The following is a 22339-nucleotide window of genomic DNA, read 5'->3' on the forward strand; positions in this document are numbered from 1 at the left end:
TACAGCATATGATGCATTGTTGGCCAAGGAAGATGAGGTGAGTGAGCTTACTGAGCAGCTTGAGGTGACTTCTGAGATTCTTGAGAGTACACAGTTGGCTTTCAAGGAGTCACAATTTCCTTTGGCTAAGGTGACCATGGAGTTAGAATGGCTACAGTCTTTACCTGATTCTATACAGTCACAAGCTATGGTGTTTGGTGATCCGAGGATGTCCATGGCCGAGATTGTCAGAGACAATGGAGATGGAGATGCATCCATCCTTGATACTAACATTGGCATATCAGGTTCATTCCCACTAGAGTCAAGTTCAGTTGAGTTGGGTGTTGTAGCAGATTGTTGTATGCCTGACATGGTGGTGGCCTCTAGTACTAATGGCACAGAGATTAGAGATGTATCAAAGATCATGTGTGATGTTGGTGAGTCGACAGTTGGCATGGTTCTTGCTAGTAATACTACTCCCTTGGTGATATCTTTGGAGGTAGTAGTCAGTTCCAACATGGTTAATGATCAATTGCAGTTAGTTTCATCTGGATTACAATCTGAGCCACTGACTGAGATTGGCACATTCTATCGGCATTACACTGTGAGGTACACTCATCAATTTACCTTTGATGACCATGTTAATGAGATGATGATACAGAGATGTACTTTGGTTCCTAGTGCTTATCATCAGTTATGGGACAGTTTGATGCCTCAAGATGAGAGTTGTGATGGGCATGACATGGTGATAGGTTTTGCAGTTGACAACTTGATAATATGTGACTTAGAGAAGGAGTTTGGGAGTGATGCTTCAGTGGGTGTTGTTATTGATTCTACTCCTTTGGCTATGACATCTCCTGACTTAGCTAGTGATCAGTCACAGTGGGTTCTATCACTTGTTCATGGTGAGCTGTTGACTGAGGTTGGTTTTTTTAATCAACATTATATTGTAGGGTATGTACATCAGTTAGCATTTGATCCTTGTTTTGAGGAGTTGATGGCAGGCAAATTTGGTTTGGATTCCATTTCTTACTCTTTATCTTGTAATGTCTTTTCACCATCAGCAGTGCATGGGAGTTATGGTTATGAGATAGTGGCCGGTGATTTGCAGAGTTGTGTTGACTACAGGAGTTGTACAATGTGTGGATTCTCCATACTTGGTACAGTTTCATTCGAGAGTGTTCACCATTGTTGCAGAGTTGGATTGTGCATTCCGTATAGGCCAGTGGGATGCGTTGATGGTATTTACTGTGTTGGTAGTTTGATTTGTCCACTTTACTTGGGTTCTGATGTTCTAAGAGTTTGTGTCTCATGGGTTTTTGACTGTGGTAGTGGTGATTTTGGAGTTTGGTTGAGCTATAATTGTCAGTTTGATTATGGATTCCTCTTGGTCATATTGCAAAGGATATTGCAGGAGCCTGTGTTAATTGGTAGTAGTATAGTTCATGACTACATTTGGGATCCAGGTGGATTGATTGGTTTATTGTTCATCCATTTCTTGAGGAAAAGAAATGTTTGGGAGGGGAGGACTTGTCATGTCCCCTTTTCAAATAATTAAAAAATAATAATCTTTGCTAAGGCAGGCAGGCCCAAGAAAGTGAAGTTTCGAAAAAAGGGGGTTAATCTTTGGAAACCGTTGGACTAATAAATGAAAATTATTATTAAAATATGTTTCATTAACCTCTCTTGGACGTGAGTTATGGTTATGCCCTCTTTTAAGGGGTTTGGAGGCATTCTGGGTAGATTCGAGAACTTGATTTTTGCTCATTCTTTGTTATTCTTCAGAGGCTACCAAACCTGTGGAGAAGGAGACCCAAGAACGAGAGTTTGTAGGTTTCCAGGGAGACCCAAGAACGGTAGTTTGCAAGTTTCCAAGAAGGCTAAGGATGGGAGTTTGAAGCCATTCCATGTGCATGCTCATACAGAGTTTTCCTTTGTGCTGTACAGTGCAGATTTGTGGGTTTTCGGGTGTGTTTTTTTGTATGAGTTTGATATTTACAGTTGAGTATTTCATATCAGTTTGGGTTGCTGTTGTATTTCAGACTTTAAGGTGTTAAAATAGAGCTGAATATATGTATTGGGATGTGATTAAACTTCTGAGATAGATTATTAGTGTTTTTGTGGTGTTTCCGAGCATTTTTGTGTTAATTTCGGGAGCCCGATGAGCATAGTTTTTGTCCTACATTTGTGAACTGTTGTGTAAAGGCTATACGGATCTGGAAATGTCATTTTGTAGGCTGTTATGCTGCTGAAATTTTTGTAAAAATGTCCATTTTCAAATTTATTAATAATTTGTGAAGTTGTGAAGCTTTTGGCACTATTTTCAGCATACCCGATTTGGGGTTTCTTAGTGAATTTGGTGGATCTTTGTGATATTAGTTGTTTGATCTTAAATATTTGATTAGAGCTTGGAAATATCATATAAAATTAGAAAAGGGACATTTCAATTTTCAAGACTGTAAACCATGGTATATAAGGATTAACAAGGAAATAGTAACATTTTTTGTAAAACTCAAGTTCAATTTTGTTACCATTATGATATATTTTGATCTATATGTAGTACCATGCATAATAAATAAATGTTGCAGGAATGTGGTATAAAAAGACCACCTCAAATTATACAAGATTTCATATCAAGCTTGTTTTGTAAGCCAAGTAATGATAAATATTTTCTTCTCAATGCATGCCTTTTTGGCACATGTGATATGTGTGTCAATCCTACTTTCTTCGATGAATATTTGTATGGAAGTTCTTAGACTACTTTTGGACAACAATTAGTTGATGTCAAATGATTTAAAACTATGCAATATCTATTAATGGATAGGAAGGTTGGAAGAAGGTGTGATCTAGTTACAAAAAATGTTATCTATCATGCATTTATGGATGAGTTTAAGAGTGTGATCATACCAAAATATGAAAAATACTTTCAATATGCTAGATGGCTTGATGGAAAAATTTGCATATGAAAGAATAAGTTTCCAATTGGTAGAATACTTTAAGTCATTGACTTTGGAGAGAATTACAAACTTGCACCCCAAGATGAGGGATATTCACAAAATTATGATTCAGTGTAAGTAGCAATTTCCATTCATATTATTTATCGAAATGTACCTAATAGTACAGAAAAGGATTAAAAACTATTAAGAGAGTACCTTTTCTATATGAGTGATAGTAAATTTCATTCATTTGAATTTTTCTAATAATGCTTCAACGTCTTTTATGATAATGTAAGAAAGAGACAAATTCAAATGACACAACATATAATATGATCAAATTATTGTATAGGACAATTCAAGAATGCTAGAATATTCTATTGGTTGAGTAGACATGGTAAAAGAGAACACGATGGTGCTAGTGCATGTGTGAAGAGAGCCCTTTGTAGAGAGCAATTTAAATTTGAGGAAAAAGCCAAATTAAAAAATGCATATGACATTGTGGAATGGTGTAACAAATACTTAATCATATGTTTCTTATAGGTAGTTGAAGAGAAGAATATTCTATCAAGATATGAATGTGATACAATTAGAAAGTTAGCTAAATGGAATTTATTTAGGAGTTCATATTCTAACACTTGGACTCTATGGAATAGGGAGATTGCATGTTTTTGTTAGTTCTATATTGTACCTGTGAATGAGAAAAATGCAAGAATATGGAATGGGTTGAAGAATAGAAAAAAAATAGTAGCACCTACTAACACACACATAGAAGATGATACAGTAAATGAAGGCCCAAATGTTATATTTTCATCAAAAGACTATGGTTGTGTTTTAGACCTCATACAACATGGTATGTCCAATTTAATTAAATTTGAACTATGATTGTGCTTCAATTTATATTACATATTTATGTATGTCATTAATAAAATTCAAGTAAATGCATGTGTACTTTATCTTATCTTGTAGTATATGTTTATGTTCTTATTGCACCCGATGATAATGATGAAAATATTGAGTACTAGCTAGCTAGCTGTGTAGACCTAGGAAACAATTCATATATCATCAAGTAGATGATGATGGTTCTTAGTATCCAATTGGGTCTATCATTGTAGCTAGGACCTAGCTATGTAGATACCTAACAAGAAGAAATGGTTTACCATCATTTAAAAGCTACCAGTTAGAAAATAAGAATTTAGACTATTCTCATTTGGTTGTGGCAACTAATATCAAATTAGAAAGATACAAAGGGAGCCCACCAATAAGGTATTATAGATAATTTTAATGGAAGAGCATGAGAAAATCATAGATGCATTAAAAAAGAGAGAGGATGTAGATGAAACCATAGGTTGACTAGAAAATACACACATGTAAGTTTTTTCTTTATTGTGCTTTTTTTATATGTACTTAAATAATAAATATATGTACACATTGTCAATAGTAAATTAAAGTTTATATATCTCTTATTTAGGTCTCAAGTACAACTAATGAAAATTTAGATGATGTCATGGATCCAACATCAACATATTTTGCAGTTTGACATGGTGAGAGTACATTAAACATATTTACATTATAAACATAAGACTTATAACAGTATGCTTGTACTAACATTTCAAGAAATTAATTTTTAATTTTTTTTTTGTAGGACCCCATTTGAATAAATGTGTTCATCCAATTTTTTGTTTTAATAAAAATATGTTTTGTCTCAAGTGGGCTCTCTTGTATTTGGAGTTTGTTGGAGATGAAGAGGCAAATGGCTTTTGTTTGAATGGATATGTGTTGTGGCTCTAATGGTAGTGCTTCTCTTTGGGGCATCATGTTATGGCTCATGGGGCTTCTATGATTCCTAGGGTCTATAGGATCTTGGATATCAATGGTTTGGTCTAGAGGGGAAATATTGTCCCTACCCCTGCTACTACTTCTATTGGTGGGTTTGTTCTCACTAGACGAGTCTTCACTTTCATATGTTTTCCTATTAGTGGACCCCCTTGGCTAGGCACTTTTGTGGAGTGCACATTTTTTCATCATTTGGGGATTTTCTTGCCTCTTGATGCTTGCTTCTTTGGGGTTTCCCTTATTTCCTTATGCTCTGAGGTGATGGATTCCTATATTTGGTGGTGGAATCTAGTTGAGGCTATCATTTTAGGGATTATGATGTCTATGTGTTGGAGGTATGCTTTGTTCTATTCTTTCACTTTCCTACATTCTATTGAGGTGGAGGACCCTATTGAGGTGGGGGAAAAGCTTATGGAGGTAGCTAGTTTCTAGGGAAAATTGGTGGTGAATGGGTTCAATAGATACTCTCCTTCTATTGTTTGTATCTCTTTCTTATGTTAGATATATGGCTGAAAAGAACATGTTTGGATAGTGTACTTCACGTGGTGAAAGGATGACTCCATAGCTAAATGCTTTGATTCAGAGAGGTGTGTTATTTCCCTCAAGGATGGATCGGGTCTTCCTATTTGCATCTACATTCACAACTCCTATGGAGGTGGAGAAATCTCCTATTCAGGCAGAGATCATGTTTGGGCAATGGGAAGCAAAGGATATTCCTATCAAGATTTTGTTTACTTGTGCTACTTTTAGTAGTCTTGGTAGCAAAAGAAGGGGAAAGCATTATTATCATTGGGGTTTGGTCTTCTTCCCCTCCGTTTCTCTCATAGGTATTATTGTGCTATGGGAGATTATGGGGGGTTGGAAGACTTTTGACTACATTTTCCAAGGCTAGAGGTTGAGCCTCTCCTAGATCCATGGTGGGAAGATATGTACAATGTTTGCCAAGGCTAGGGGTATATTCTTGTTCGGTCCTATATTTTTCCTTAGAGTTTTGATAAGTCTGGATGGCTTGAATTTTCTCCCTTGTTGTTACGGTGATTTCCTATTTTAATTTTTCTTTTTTTCATGATCGAGTGATTGTTGGTAGTTTTAAAGGACACACTCTGGTCCTTTGTTGTTATTTTTGGTTTAAGTTTGTAGCTATTGTAGGGGCTTATCCCAAGTCATTCATTTAAAGTTTTGACCATGGTTGGCAGTTTAGTCACTCATGGACCTTTATATTTGATAGAGGGGGATCTAATTTTGGCACTGGTATTGTTCTATTATTATTGTCTAGAGTAACACTCATTATTTTCTTTCTTTTCTTAATCAAAAACATTTAAAAACATGAGTTCTCTCGTATTTTGTCCTTCATATTATTTCATATATGGGTTCACTTGTTTTAAATATGTCTTCCCTAGTTTTTTAAATGTATGAGTTCAATTGTATAAAATATATGAGTTCACTTGTATTTGAAAGTTATTGGTGTCCACTTAATATTAATTTATTTGTCAATTTTCATTTATCTCCTATATGTTTCCATTATTTTCAATTCAAACATGTTTAAATTAATGTTCTTACATTTAATTAAATTATTATTCATATCATACACTAACAAATGTGTCATAATAAACAAAATATCATACGTAGAACACGATAACATAAGAAGAGACCATATACTAGCGTGATAACAAGTCATAAAAATATAACATGGTCTAATATGTGATAACGTGATATCAAGTAAAAAAAAAATATAATATAGATAAGTGTCCTAATATAGAGAGAATTATGATAAATAAAATGTGTCATAACAACACATTATAAAGGTGTCAAAAGACCTAATCTATCTCATCTACAATCTTCTTTACTCTATGTGAAGAGGACTCAGAGGGATCATCTTATATACCATCATGTGTTTCATCATATGGGACATCCTGAGCAACATCCTGAGTAGACAATATATACATGCATAGTTGAAATGGTTTTCATAATCTAGTTCACAAATAAAATAAAATAATGAACTTATTTAAATTTTTACCATGTGAGATTTTCGTCCCTCTATGAGAAAAGGATGTGCACTCTCACAACCACCAAATGTGGTAGTGATCAAGTCCTGCAAGAGAATACATAAATTTTAAAAAATTGATAAACATCATATTGAACTACATAAATAACAATATTGACTTCAAAGGATGATGTTTGTTTGTCCATATGGCTCAGTTCTATACTCCCAACAACACTCATGGCAACATCCTCCTAAAATCATAAATACATAAACCTTAAGATAAAATTATATATACATGAATTATAAAGTACATAAATAAAAAAGTATATAATTCACACTACAAATTTATGATATAAAAGAATATATATCATACTTGAGTACTTTTCAGTGTCATAGATGAGTCATGAGATATTCTTGTATCATGATGATCATGTACTCCAATGGCCTACAATAAAATACACGAAGATGTATCAGGGTTGTAAATATAAGTTAATAAGTATGTATGTAACAAAACAATCTTGAAAAATACATAAAATTGGTATTTGAGGCTAAGCCTTACTACTGGAAACACTGGCATGTCCAAAACTATGAAAAGGTAAAGGTCTCAAAAACAAACTATATAGAGACCTAGATGGAATAGTACCATCTATCCCCTATTCGTTAAACCAACATGCACTATTATCCATGAATTATAGTTGAAGATTAGTTAGTAAGAATGTTGACATGAAAATAGTAAAATGTATTTTTCTTTAAAAGTTCATGTCATAGGTATTTGAGGTTGTACCTCATTAGTGGATGGATAGATACCTATAGAAGCACTGAACTATGTAACATATGGCAATCTCTACAAAATCAGACAAAAAAATGCATTACCACATGTTATTAAACTTCAGTTCCAATGTACATTATTTTAAGTGTCTCAAAAAAAGGCTCTACTATCTCTGAGGAGGAACAATATCATCCATCCTCTATTCATTCAAAATAAACTGACATTATGGTTCATAAAATTATGCATATGTAGAATGTAAATAATTACATACTTTAGAAACTATAATTAAATTTTCACTACTACTCCTTATTGTCTTCCTCCGCACAAAGAAAGTTGATGTAACATATGATGATGCGTCAGAATCATCACCACCACCACCACTAGTATGAGTGGCATACACCTCATCATCATTACCACCTTGAGAGACATAGGCCTCGTCACCACCACCACCACCATGAGCAACATAGGCCTCATCACTGCCACTAGCAATACCAGTGTAAGCGTGCTTTTAGCACACACTTTTTAAAATTTGAAAATTGACCCCATGGGAAGAATCTCTAAATCATCTTGATGTTTTAATTGATTTTTGTCTCTAATGCTAGTTTGTAGATTGTGAGTTCTGCAAAAGATAGTGTTTCGAGATATGTTGAACCGGAAATTTGAACCTCAAATTTGAAAGGTTCCAATTCAAAGTCAAAAATTGAATTCATTAATTTAGAGTTCAATTTGAGTTTGTAGAATCAAAATTGAAGCTTCAAGTTTGAGGTCTACCTTGTCAGGTTTTGAAATGCAGATTTAGAGGATCGGTAACTTCAAAGTTCAAAACTGAGTTCAGATTCAGTGTCATGGTTCAAAGTTTAAGATTCTCTAGTTTGGAGGTTCAAATGCATGATTCAGAATTGTAAATCTATTTGAAGTTCAAGTTCGAGTTTAGGTTTAGAGTTCAAAGTACAGATTCAAAATTTAGATCCAAGTTGCCAATCTCACTGAGATCTTACATTGCAAATCTTATATTATAATAAAAAAAGGCCCAAATCCAAAATTTTGTCAGACTATAAATGAGGCTTATAAAATATGTACAAATAATCATTGCCATGAATTGGGGTTCTGATGTTGATATGCCAGATTGTAACTAACCTATGAGTTCTATCAGTCTAATAAGTCATAAATGCCAGAGACATTTCCATTGATGCAAGGCACCGATCAAACTCATGGTAGAGCATGGTAAATGATATATACATCTAGCCAATTTTATGAAACCCAACAGCCATATCGAGATCATGCAATCTGTTTGACAGAATGGCGATGCATATGTTATGATGTCAAGAAAGGTATGGGTTACGGCATTATAATAATCACAGAGAGAAACTCTGTGTGCTCCGTACCTGCCCACCAAGCTTCTATGTTCCAAATTTGTTAAATGTGATGGATTTTGATCAATGAATCCCAGTTGCAGATGCAGATGAGTTTAAGCTTTGGGCAATTCACACAAGCCGTGAATTGCGTGCTCGCATATGAATACCAATGGGGATCAAAATTTCCAGTCACCAAGCGGGATTGGGTTGCATGCTTTATTCTTTGGATTGAGAAAATTACAGAGGTAAGGGCTTTAGTGTATCAAGTTAAACATGACGCCTTGTATCTTCATCGAAGTATAAAGTTTTTCTACCGGTATAGACAAAGTATTTGGTAAGATGGCAGCATCAAGTTATACCCCAAACCCGCAGAAGAGAAAAGACCATTCAATTTTAAGTCATTATTCCAGGATGAAGACTTTTCTAACGTATTGTCTCATTGCCATTACCGGTTATTGTGGAGTTTCAGTAACCAGGTGACGATTAAAGAGCATGAGAACATATATTATGAATGTGAACTGTTTGGCAGTATGCCTGCAGCCAACCCCAGAGCAATGAAGCTGAAATACTGAGCACACACGACGATCTTGGCAGATGGTCATTTGAGAGGTAGTTGGAAATCTTGTAAAGTCCACATTATACTTGAGGACATAAAAGTTGGAGAAGCCACACAAATCTGGTAGGTTCTGCGAATTGTTTGATGACTGGTCAATGCAGTATAGAGGCCCGAGTTAAGATGCAGAACTGGATTGAAGTGCCATCAGGGCCGAAGACGAATTCATATAGCAGAGGAAAGCATTGATGATGTCGACTCCACTGTATCGGCAAATTTCGAGACTAAAGGCAACCTGATGTTGAAGGAAGGCATATGGCGACGAGTGACAATGATGGAATAATGCACGAGGAATTCCAGAGCCTTCGAAACCGACGGGTTTCAAATACTTCAAAAACTGAATCATGGTGTCGGCACGCAATCGAATATATGGATTCATAAAAAAAATCAAAAGACTCCCGATTGAAATCAAGGATCGTGCGTTATATGTCAAGATTGGCGATGGGCTTTGCGTGTCTACGTTGGTTACGGAATTAGTCTTCTTGCCTGTAAGCCATGGGAATAGAACAGTCTACAAAAAATGGGAGATGCCATTGTTAGACATTGTTTGTATATAAGGAAGTAAAGGAAATTGAAGTCCCAAACGGAGAACCCGATACCTAGGGATGCTCCCGAACTGTTTGACATTATGTCTCAGGTATACAATGGAAGTGAGCGGCAAGGCTCAACGTGCTGTTCAGGATGGCGGTCGGGACGTGTCAAAGATATGGCAATATATATTTGCACAAAGAAGCCATTTTGAATGCATTCTAAAAGCGCCAAATGCTAATTGGTGTCAATCTGATGATTCTCCCCATAAAACCAAAGAGCAACGTTTTTATTGACTCAAATGCACTGTCCGACAGGATGAGGCATTCCCTCTAATAATGCAGAGAATATAAAAAGGGATCAGATATGTTATGATAAAGGCGTGAGTGAAGGTTTAGGTTGAGCTACCCAGGGAAGCAATTCAAGGCACTGCTCAGGCATCATCAAATCATCATCTTCTATAAATTGGTATTAAACTTGATACTAGGATGGATCAAAACTAACAGCCGCATGTAGAGAATAGAAGAATTTGGCTCTGTCTTTCTCCAAATTCTCTTTTCATGAGGAAATTGAATGATCGTTGGTGTTTATATGGGAAGTCACCTTGGTGCAGATTAATAGATCTTCATGACAAGTTTGGAACTCAAGTGTACAAAGGAATGTACGACAAGTCACTTCCATATAAAGTTAATGACCTAGATTGTGATGATTGTTAAATATAATGTAACCATGTCTCAACTATGTGGGCATACCAGATAAGGGGTTTGAGGAAATATTATTTAATAATTTTCAAGATACGATACGAAAGGGGAACTAACTCTCATAACCAAAAGATAAAGAAACTATTCATTAGAGTTTTTCCTAAGACACTAAAGTGCCATGACATACAAGAATCAGTTTTCCAAACTGAATAGAAACCGACAACAGGAGGAGATAAATATTTGAAAGAAATAAGAGTAAAAGGTTCTTTTTCTGACCTGACAGTCCTGAGGCTGCAGAAGAAGGAAAGGGGAATACATTTTTCTGTGTATTGAATGTAACAGGGGATGGAAGAGTCTTGTTTTAATTTCAATAATCTATTTGTAATTGCAGGGATAGGTCAATCTTATGGTTTTCTGTTATGCATTTATAATAAAGATAGATTAGGTTTATCAGAACTTGTGATCTGAAGATTTAATTCTTGGATTGGAATAAATCATTTGGTAATTCCTTTCATGTTTTAGATGCAGTCTTGCTTTGTCATTTATTGTTTACAGAATAGAATATTATTTGCTCTCTTTCTCCTCTATGATATTGAAAGGTTAAATTGGCAAAGCCTTGTTGCTTCCTACCTACTTTCGCTCTTTCTTAAGTTATCAAATCTTATAACCACATTCATTTAATGTTTATTAACATGAATGTCAGAACATCCTTCATATCTTCAGGTTAAAGATACACTTTGTATTTAATTCATCGAATATCTTTTATGAGGGAGTTGTACCTCCCAATTCAGAGGAAGATTATCAATGCAATGATAATCTATCCAACTATTAGTACGTTCTGTTCTTCTGTCCAGGCATATTGAGTCATTGTTTATGTTTCTTTCTGAAGGACAAATCTGTTCACTAACAATTTTTTGGTGACTCTACTGGGGAAAGAAAGCAAAGTTCCAATGTTTTCTTTTCTTTGATATCTAAAGGTACCTCCCTGAGTACAGAGGTTGGTGACTGATCAATTAAGATAAATGAGCCTAGTATTAACATGGCCTTGACTATGACACAATCATGGCAGCTGCATTTGAGTCCTTTTGGTTTGCCTCATTTCATAGCCATGCCTTCCGGATCAAAAAGATACTTTCCTGAGTATGTTGGAGGTGGTGATCAAGATCCTAACAGCCATATTAGAGCATTCAACATAACCTATGGGATTGTTGGTGTTTCAGAGGAAGATGTGTATGTTCACCTATTTGTTAGATCCCTTGTTGGTGATACTGTTGTTTAGTTTCAACATTCAAAAGATGGATTCATCACTGGTTGGAATGTGATAAACCTTTGTAGAAGGGAGTTTGTCTCTATGAACAATAGTATCATCCAGAGGTAAACCCAAACTAAAAAAGTTTATTCTCAAAACAATGAAATCAACATCCCCTATACCTGCTTGTTAAATTACGCCAGTCTTTGGTGCAGAGGATTTGTTGATGCCTCCTGTGATTGAAAGCAGTCTTTGCGATGCAATGGGAGCATATCACCTACATGTAGAGTATGATGATGAGGGTTCTCAAGAAGACACACCCAAAGAAAATAATTCTTTTGATATGACAGGGTGATGTTGTTCACATGATGAGAATAATAAGGAACATAGTTGGCAATCAGATGATCTGGTGAATTGTCTAAATATGCCCCCTGTAGAGGAAGAGCTCAATGAAAATAAGTTGACCAGCTCTTTTCCAGTATTTGAAACTTTTTCTTTTGAAGCTCCTATTGATTAGAAAAGTTTGAGAGACAAGCATGACAAAGGAAAGATTCATGGGGAAGAAGCAAAAGGCATCCTTCAAGTTGATATAGAGATATGATATGAAACCTTTCTATTTCATTACCCATCATCTCAAGATAAAAGGTCACAACTTGGAATACAAGAGGAATAAGAAGACTTATACACTGCTATGAGGTGCTTGAAAGGCTCAAATGCTGATTTGCAGCCTAAAATCTGATTCCACCTCGACAATCTTCATAAATTAGAGGCAAGCACACTCATTCATGATAACAATGATTGCCAAAAGGGTGAACCTTTAACATGCCCAGGTGAAGGAGACATTCTGAAACCAATTGATAGATCAGCAAATATATATCCTCGTGATGAAGAAGTTCTGCCTCACTTTTTCTTAGCCAATGAAGAAGGAATTATGAAAACTCCAAGTTCTTTGCAGATGGCCCGGGTAGGTTCAGAATTTCATGATAAGAGGTGGCTCTTTCAGCATGGTGATTGGTTGATAAGGTTCCTGTGCATGATCAATCTGAGTTATGAAGATGGGAAATTTTCCAAATAGAGGTGGTGTTGGGTTGCTCCATGCCAGTGCATTTCATTATTCCAGAAATGATCTTTCGTCTCATAGCTAGTGAATGGCTTCGTGTAAGTTTTCTTCAGCTGATCTGATCTTTTCGTGTGTTCTTCTCACTTGCATATATCTGTAAGTCTTGTTGCTCTCTGAACCTTTGCTGGTGTCTCATGTAGCTGGTTGGTTGCTTTGCTTGCTGGTAGTTTAGGTGTTTTAGTGTTTCCCCTGCTCCTTCCCTTTTTGGAAGAAGCTCCTTATTGTTCCCTTCTCTATGACTCTATTTCCCAATGGCAAGACATTGCTCTTTTACCAAATATTGCTCAATTATTTATGTCACTCACGGCCCACATCTCTAGTCAGAGCTAGTTGTAAGCATGCTTTTAGTACACCTTTTAAACTTCAAAAATTGGTCCCATGGGAAGAATCTCTAAATCATCTTGATGTTTTAGTTGATTTTTCTCACTAATACTAGTTTGTAGACTACGACTTGTGAAGAAGACAATGTTTTAGGGATATGTTGAACCTAAACTTTGAACCTCAAAGTTCAGAGGTTCCAGTTCAAAGTTCAAAATTGAATTCATTAATTTGGAGTTTAGTTTGAGTTTGTAGAATCAAAATTGAAGCTTCAAGTTCGAGGTCTACCTTATCAAGTTTTGAAATGCACATTCAGTGGATCGGTAACTTCAAAGTTCAAAACTAAGTTCAGATTCACTTTCAAGGTTCAAAGTTCAAGATTCTCCAGTTTGGAGGTTTAGATGCATGATTCAAAAGAACAACTCTTTATAAAGTTGAAGTTCGAGTTTAGGTTCAGAGTTCAAAGTATAGATTCACAATTTAGATCCAAGTTTCCAATCTCACCAAGATCTTACATTGCAAATCTCATATTGTAATAGAAAGGACCCAAATCCAAAATTTTATCAAACAATATAAATGAGGCTTATATAAGAGGTGCAAATGATCATTGCTGGTGAATTGGGGTTGTGATCTTGATATGCAATATTATAACTAACCTATGAGTTATATCCATCTTGTAAGGTCATAAATGCTAGAAACATGTCTATTGATGGATGGCACTAATCAAACTCAGACTCATAATAGAGCATGGTAAATGATATACATCTAGCCAATTTTATGAAACCAAAGATCCCTATCGAGAACCTCTATGTGTGCTTGATAGCCGCCCACCAAGCTTCTATGTTCCTAATTTATTAAATGTGATCGATTTTGGTCAATGAATCCCTGTTGTAGATGCAGATGAGTTTAAGCTTTGGTATATTCACACAAGTTGTGAATTGGGTGCTCACATATGAATACTAATGGGGATAAAAATTTCCCATCACCAGGAGGGATCGGGTTGCATGCTTTATTCTTTTGATTGAGCAAATAACAGGGGCATAGACTTTGATGTATCAACTTAAACATAACACCTTGTATCTTCATCAAAATATAAAGTTCCTCCATGGGTATCGACAAAGTATTAGGTAAGATGATAGCATCAAGTCGTATCGCGAGCCTGCAAAAGAGAAGAGACCATTCAATTCTAAGTCATTATTTCAGAATGAAGACTTTTCTAACGTATTATCTCATTACCATTAATGGTTATTGTGGAGTTTCATTAACTAGGTGATGGTTGAAGAAAATTAGAACATATATTACGAATGTTTTCTGTTTGGCAGTATGCCTGCAGCTGACCCTAGAACAATGAAGTCAAAATACTAAGCAAACATGATGATCCTGGGCGATGGTTATTTGAGAGGTAGTTAGAAATCTTGTAAAGTCTACATTATACTTGAGGACATAAAAGTTGGAGAAGCGACACAAATATGATAGGTTCAACGAATTGTTTGATGAGTGGTCAATGCAATATAGAGGCTCGAGTTAAGATGTAGAACTAGATTGAGGTGAAATTAGGGCGGAAGATGGCTTCATATGGTAGAGGAAAGCATTGATGATGTTGACTCCAGTGCATCAACAAATTTCGAGACTAAAGACAACCTGATGATGAAGGAAGACATATGGCGACGAGTGTCAATGATGGAACAGTGTATGAGGAATTACAAAGCCTTTGAAACCCATGGGTTTCAAATACTTCAAAAACTGAATCATGGTGTCGGCATGCAATCGAATATATGGATTCAAAAGAAAAGTCAAAAGACTCCAGACTGAAATCAAGGATCATGCATTATATGTCAAGATTGGCGATGGGCTTTGTGTATCTACGTTGGTTACTACATTAATCTTCTTGCCTGTAAGCCATATTCATATTTTTAATAGAAATTTTATTGATCATATTCATATTATAGACAGAAATATGCTCTTATTGATGATCTAAATACTGCTCAATTATTGATTGTTGCTCAATTAGTGCACTTTGTTTTAACATGTGTAGGAATAGTTGTAGATGAAATATACACCACTTTTCAAAGAGAAATGGAAGAGGACATTTTTGTGAAACAATCAGGTGTCCCTTACCTTGACAAGTATGGGCTTGACGAAGCCCATTATATTTTCCAAATTTTTTAAGTCACAAGACTAATCTTTCTAGAACAATGAAATTAGAGAGTTTAATAGGACAATTCAATTTGATGGCCTTTGGCTTGATATGAATGAGGTTTCCAACTTTTGTAGTAGAACTACATGCTCCTTGCCAAAAGATGGGCCTAGCGTGGAATCCAAAATGGGACGCTCCCTTCCCTGTAAACATTGATGTATTTCATTTCATATGTTCTTGTAAAGAATATCCAATGACATCAAATTGTGAAAAGTCTTCTAAAGATATTTCTACATAGGAGTCTTAGGTAAGGCTTAATATACAACAATTGCATTTCACATCTACAGAAACCTGACATGTGTGAAGGGAAATGTGTACGGATTGTAGAAATTTTGATTTTTTTAAGAATTCACACTACTACGCAACATAGCTATTTACGACAATAAATAAAGACAAAATCTTATTTTCGTCTTAAACACATTTTAATTAATTAAATTATATATTTTAATTTATAATTGTTCTCAAGTAAAGACAAAAGCACTTTTTGAGTTCAACGAAGCTTTCATTATTATAATCTTTAGTTCATGACCGCTCTAAACTCGTGGTTCTGCCATAGGAACTCAACATCTGCTACTTCTCCAAAGGCAAGGACCAAGGCTTGATTTGCTGAAATTATCAAAGCGGCAGGAATGATCATCATGCAAGGCCTTGTTCTAGCTATTTGTGTGAGACTCCCAATTTTTATTTTATATGCCCTAATACTTTGCTTCCATGGTTCTGTGCCTGATTCATGAAGAGGCAGAGTGAGGGATTCAATGGTAATCAGACGAGGCGGAGTGAAGGATTCATGGGGTAGTCAGATGAGGCTGAGTGAGGAGCATAGGGGTAATAAGAGCTTTCCTTTGTGTAGCACAAGAACGCTGACCCCTATTCAGTCTACGGATTGTGAATGATATAAATCAGGCAAATTGAATGCCTTTGTCCGCCCACCCATCACAACCAGAAGGTTGCACCAATCGATGTCTTTGCACTTGGTTTGATGCTAGGAAAGAAAAAGAAATGTTAGGGTTTAGTTTCTCTGTAAGAAGCTGGGTTTTCCTATTGTTCTGATATCTAGATCTGTCCTTCACCCAGGTAATAAATTTGCTTACGGACCTATACTAGATCTCATGTGTTTTTCTATTTGCAATGTTGGTATTGTGCAGATATTAAATGCAATATTTGAGTGAAACCCTTTATATTCATTTTATGGTAGGTTACCCACAATAGCAGACCTATTCACTGCCGGATACACATGATATTGTTCACCGCCGAATACACATGATATCGTGGAAAAAAATAGTTCAGATTGTCAAGCAATCTACTCTGTGGGAACCAACTACCATCTGTTTACAAGTCACACACTATTGATTACCAATTTGGGAATTTGTAGTTTTCCCTTGATACTGACATTTGGAAATCGACGAGATCACTGCATTCACTAGAAGATGGGTATTGGCAAAGGGCGAATAAATATCCATATCGAGCATAGGTCAGAATCATAGTCATTAAACTTTCTCTAAGAATTGATAGCTTTTTTTTCCTTTGAAGATATTTGGTAGCTATTAGACGGAGTCTTTGCTTTGATTGAATGAAGTATTGGATGTCGAAGTGTTTTCTTCCTTTTGTATTTCAAAAACTATGATTTGTTAAGGTTTGCACATAGTTCTTTAAATGTGTTCTATTTTTTCATTAAACTCTCTCACACGTAGTTGAGTGAACGAGTTTCCACACATGATAATTGCTATCCAAAGAGAATATTTCACAATTGGTACTTGAAAATCAGCTTTAAAAATGACTATAATCTAGTTTATATATGTGGGTTTTCACACAAACAAAGCCTTCATTGCTAATATCTTCATAATAATTACAGAGAGATATGGGTACCTTTTAAAAAGATTGTATTCTAGATATAATTACACAAGCAATGCCTTCATTGAAATTCGGTTCATAATAATGACATGAATGATTTCAAAAGATTTTGTTCTAGTTTATCTGTACGGATATTCACACAAATAAAGATTTGATTTAGAATATCTTTTTTTTTAACAAAAGATTTATAGTCACCAACCTTTAAAATAAGCATCCATCCTTCTTGAGGTCAATCAGGAGAGACGACACCATTTCTAGCTTGTCTTCCCTGCACAGTCTCCAAATCATGGAGATGTATGTTTTGGAGTGGTGTTTGAAGCCCTTCTGTAGGCCTGCCCACTAAAAGAAATGTAAAGTTTTTCAATCTCTAAATGCCTGGCTTTTATGACACCTAAAACTATGTGATGGTCAAGTTGTATGATGGAAAGGGCAGAGAGGGCCTTATTGATGTCTGTGCCTCCTTTTCCAAGCACCTGACAAATGGATGCCACCTCCAATATTCTCAATGCAATGCTAACTCCTCCCCCATTCCGCATTGCAAATGGGCAGATACTTATATTCCTGCCATTTTAACATGCTCTCACCATCTCCTTAGTGGCATAGTGTTGTTCTGAAGTTTGTATTATACTCCAAAGTAGAATAGTAGGAAATTTGACTTCACTACTTGTCAACCAACTTGATTGTCATTGGTGATTTTGTACTTTGTAGCCGACGTCGTCGGTAAATCTATGGTAGTTGAGAGGGAGGCTAGGGAGAAGTTAGCAGCAGACTTGGCTAGCCAACAAACAGCTTGGGCGGCTGAGTGGGTAGCACTGTTAAGGGATAGGGAGGCGGCCGTGCAGGATAAGGAAGCAGCTGAACAAGAATTACAGTTGGCAAAGACACAGGCTCTGGATGTAGCGCTTCTTTTGAAGGAAGCCATAGAGGTTAACACACGGATTCAAAAGGATTTGAGCATCTGGACAGAGCAGGTCTATGAGTTGCATCGTTAGCAGCATTCTTTAGGGGCACCACCTTCTCTCTAGTATTTTTTGTTGTATATGGGTTGTATCCTATTTTGTTAGTCATTAGGAGACGACTTTTCTTTTTGGGGGGATGATGTCAGCCGACTTGATTGTCGTCGGTGATTTTGTACTTTGTAGTTGACATTGTCAGTAAATAGTTTGTAGCGGACATATTGTATGTGGCCAACGGACTCCTTTGGGAAGGTTTGGTGGAAAGTATTTATACCCCATCTGGGATCATTGTAATCATCTTATGAAGCATAATGTAATGTTCTGGCATATGCGAATAATCTAAGGAGTTCTGCTGTTCGTGTTCATTATCTGTGTGCATTTCTTAATTAACCTATGCGGTAAACACTACTGTTAACAATCCACGTTCCCCCATTTTATCCTATAGTTGATGGTGTCAACTATTGCATATTTGGTCTTGGAGTCCATCATTTATATCTTTTAGGACTATCCTTACTTTATCCATGGTTAACAGATCTTTTCAAGAAATAACAATCATCATTTTTTGGATCAAATTTGTTGGCCAATTAATAATTTTTGATTAGTTTTTTTGTGGAGAGATGATCTTTCTATATGATATGCATGAGCATTGAAAGTATAAACATTTCCAAATTAGCAGTTTGAATGTCTTATACGTCTTCATGGATTTTTTAGTATTTCATATCTGTTTGATGGTTCTTTATTTTTGAATATTATTCTTAGTGAAAATTGTAGCTAGGTTGATGGTGATTGTGTAATAACCCCAATAGGTTATAACTTCTTCAAACACCAAAAATCTTTATACTTCAGTTGTTTGACATTTTGTCAAACACTTTGCAAGCAAGCTCTGATACCACTGTAATAACCCTCCTCAAATCTGCCCTCAAAAATGCTGATGAAAGCTCAAGGAATTTCATCAAACAATTCACATGCAAGGGACGTATGACTGATATAGTATTTCAGCTAGCTTCAAATGACTTTTTCTTCAATTTGCATCAATGAGAATCTTGTGCTAGAAGACTACAATGGACTACACAATGACCTAACATGAGTGTGCTACTAATTTTGACAATATTCAGTGCATATATATGATCTAAGCATGAGAAATGAACACCTACAGCCAACTGGCATTTTTACAAACAATTGGTATGCAAACTAACTAGCTGATAAATAATGATATTAAATTGCTTAAATGACACCAGCAACTATTATCTTCTTAATTGCAATGAAAATTACAATGCTCATGAAATATGGCCAAGACTTTGGCATTTACATGGATTACAAAATGATAATGCTGGTATAATGCACACTTACAGCTGAAAGCTTATAACACCCTAAAAGACAATACTAACAAAAGACCCTGGTTGTAGATGGCTGTAATAATTTCCTTCTATGCTGCCCATTCTGCTTTGCTTTTTTCGAACTGCTTTTTCGGCCTGCTTTTTTCGGTTCTACTTATTTGGACTGCTTTTTCGTACCCGCTTTTTCAGCTTGCTTTTTCGGTTCCGCTTTTTTCGGATTGCTTTTTCGTACCCGCTTTTCCAGCTTGCTTTTTCGGTTCCACTTTTTTGGACTGCTGCTATGTTGAATCTCAAGACCATATCTTTCAATGGCGTCAAGCTTTCCAGCTTGAAGGGATTTCGTCCTCCAAACTATTGAGACATAATCTCCAAAAATTTTTCCAATTTCTTTGATATTTCCAAGCATATCTTAAAAGAAGCTCTTCCATTTCTTTTATAGTGTTCTCACAAGGGCTCCATCCTTCGTTTTCTTAATGTGGGATAAAACATAACTCCTTTTATGTAACTTATGTCTCCAATGTGTTATAAAATAAAGGGGACTCTTTTAATTTAAATATTTTTAACAAACTATAGTCTATGCATTAATAAAGTTAAATATTTAAATTTAACTTTATAAAATAGCTTTATCAATGCATAACAAATCTTATCAGTGATAAACAAGTCTTCTTGTCAATTTTAAACAATTACCATCGACATATCATTGCCACTGGATGTTTGCCCATGCCAAAGATGACTTACTATAAATAGTAAGTATGCCCAAAGTTGCCTCAAAACCCCTCAGAAAAGTCTGCAACTGAAAATATCTAGGCCAAATGGCCTCTAAGTCCCATTAATGTCTTGGTTAGTCTACGGGACCGTGGGGAAATAGGCTAACGACAACATCATCCTATGAATGCTAAAAAGGGGACATTACAGTCCGCCCTTCCCAAAATTGCTTGTCCCCAAGCAATGGTCGAACAACAACCCAATCAATCCACCTGGATCCCAAATGTAGTCATGAACTATACTGCTGTCAGTCAACATAGGCTCCTGCAACAACCTCTGAAAATTAACCAAGAGGAATCCATAATCAAATTGGCGAATACAACTCACCCAAACTCCAAAGTCAAGAACCCATGAGAAACAAGCTCTCGAAATATCATAACCCAAGTAGAGTAGATAACCCAAACTGCCAACATAGTAAATACCATCAACACATCCCACTAGCCTATGTGGAATGTACAATACAATTCTGCAACAATGATGAATACTCCCACATGAAACTGCACCAAATACAGAGAATCCACGCACTGCACACCTACTGTAATTAACACAACTTTGCAGATCACCTGTCACTGTCTCATAACCATAACATCCATGCACTGCTGATGGTGAATACTCATTACATGGTAGATAGCAAAAACAAGAGCCCAGACCAAACTTGTCTCCATCAACTCCTCAACACATGGATCAAAAGCAAACCGATGAACATATCCTACAGTATAATGCAGGTAAAAAGAACCAATCCCAGTCAAAGACTCATCCTACAGACGTGATACAACCAACTATGACTGATCATCAGCTAAGTCAGAGGATGATATAGCCAAGAGTGCAGAATCAACAACAACATCACTAGTCTCTGTGCCCTCCAAGTCAAGCATACCACAATGCTCAACTGCAGCACCCAACTTAGCTGAACCTGCCTCTAGTGGAAACGGACCAAATATGCCAATACTAGTGTCATGGATAGATATATCCTCATCTCCACTGCCTCTATCAACCTCGACCATGGACATCCTCGGATCACCAGACACCACGGTCAGTGACTGTACAGAATTTGGTAAAGACTGAAGTCATTCCAACTCCACAGTCACCTCAGCTAAATGAAACTGTGACTCCTCGAAAGCCAACTGTGTACTCTCAAGAAACTCAGAAGTCACCTCAAGTTGCTGAGTAAGCTTACTCACCTCATCTTCCTTGACCAATAATGCGTCATATGCTGTACTGCCCCAGTCCATAAGATAATCTCTATCGGCTACCAACTGCATAAAATTCTATCTCAGAATCCGAATAGCCTCCCATAAAGAGTGGATCTCTATCAAGGAAAGATAACTACCTCCCTGCTCATCACTAGCAGGAGAACCCCATCCATAAACTGCTAACAACTGACGAGCAACATCAAAATGCTCGCAAGCGATAGAAATGTCTCGCTCGCAAACTCTCAGCTGACTAGACACATGATTGTGCTGACTGGTCAAACTCCTATACTCTACCCCTGGTACACTGTCCAAAGGAGTAAGCTCAGAATGGCTATCATCTGTAATACTGCCATCCAAATTTTGCAATCCAACTGCTGAACTTGTATCATCAAACGGAGTGACTGAGGTGTCAACATAAACCTCCGTATCAAAGGAAACTGTTGAGGAGACTAAGTCCTCAAAACTATCCACAACACCCCCCTGGGTGTCATCTGTAATAATCAGATCCTGGGACTCTTCTGTAAACTTTGTCATATCTGAGAGATCATCAACCCATTCCAACAAGAATGGTGGACTAGATACATGAACAATGCCCAACAAAGGTGTGTAAAAACTAATTCCAGCATCAAAGAAGCTACTAGCATGGATGAGAACT

General features: G+C 36.3%; 1 long non-coding RNA gene across 1 annotated transcript in view; it reads right to left on the reverse strand.

Moving 5' to 3' along the window:
• Nucleotides 1-6448: 6448 nt before the first annotated feature.
• The window catches only part of LOC149560381 (uncharacterized), a 42879-nt gene continuing 26988 nt past the window's right edge, over nucleotides 6449-22339 (reverse strand). Inside the window, exons 2-3 of the long non-coding RNA XR_016363348.1 lie at nucleotides 7106-7177; nucleotides 6449-6840 (exon numbers count right to left, since the gene is read on the reverse strand). This is a non-coding gene — a long non-coding RNA (uncharacterized LOC149560381). The remainder of the gene's footprint in view (nucleotides 6841-7105; nucleotides 7178-22339) is intronic.

Source organism: Cupressus sempervirens, chromosome 4, assembly GCF_028749045.1.
Source record: "Cupressus sempervirens isolate cs-2001-9-10 chromosome 4, ASM2874904v1, whole genome shotgun sequence".
Taxonomy (NCBI): Eukaryota; Viridiplantae; Streptophyta; class Pinopsida; order Cupressales; family Cupressaceae; genus Cupressus; species Cupressus sempervirens.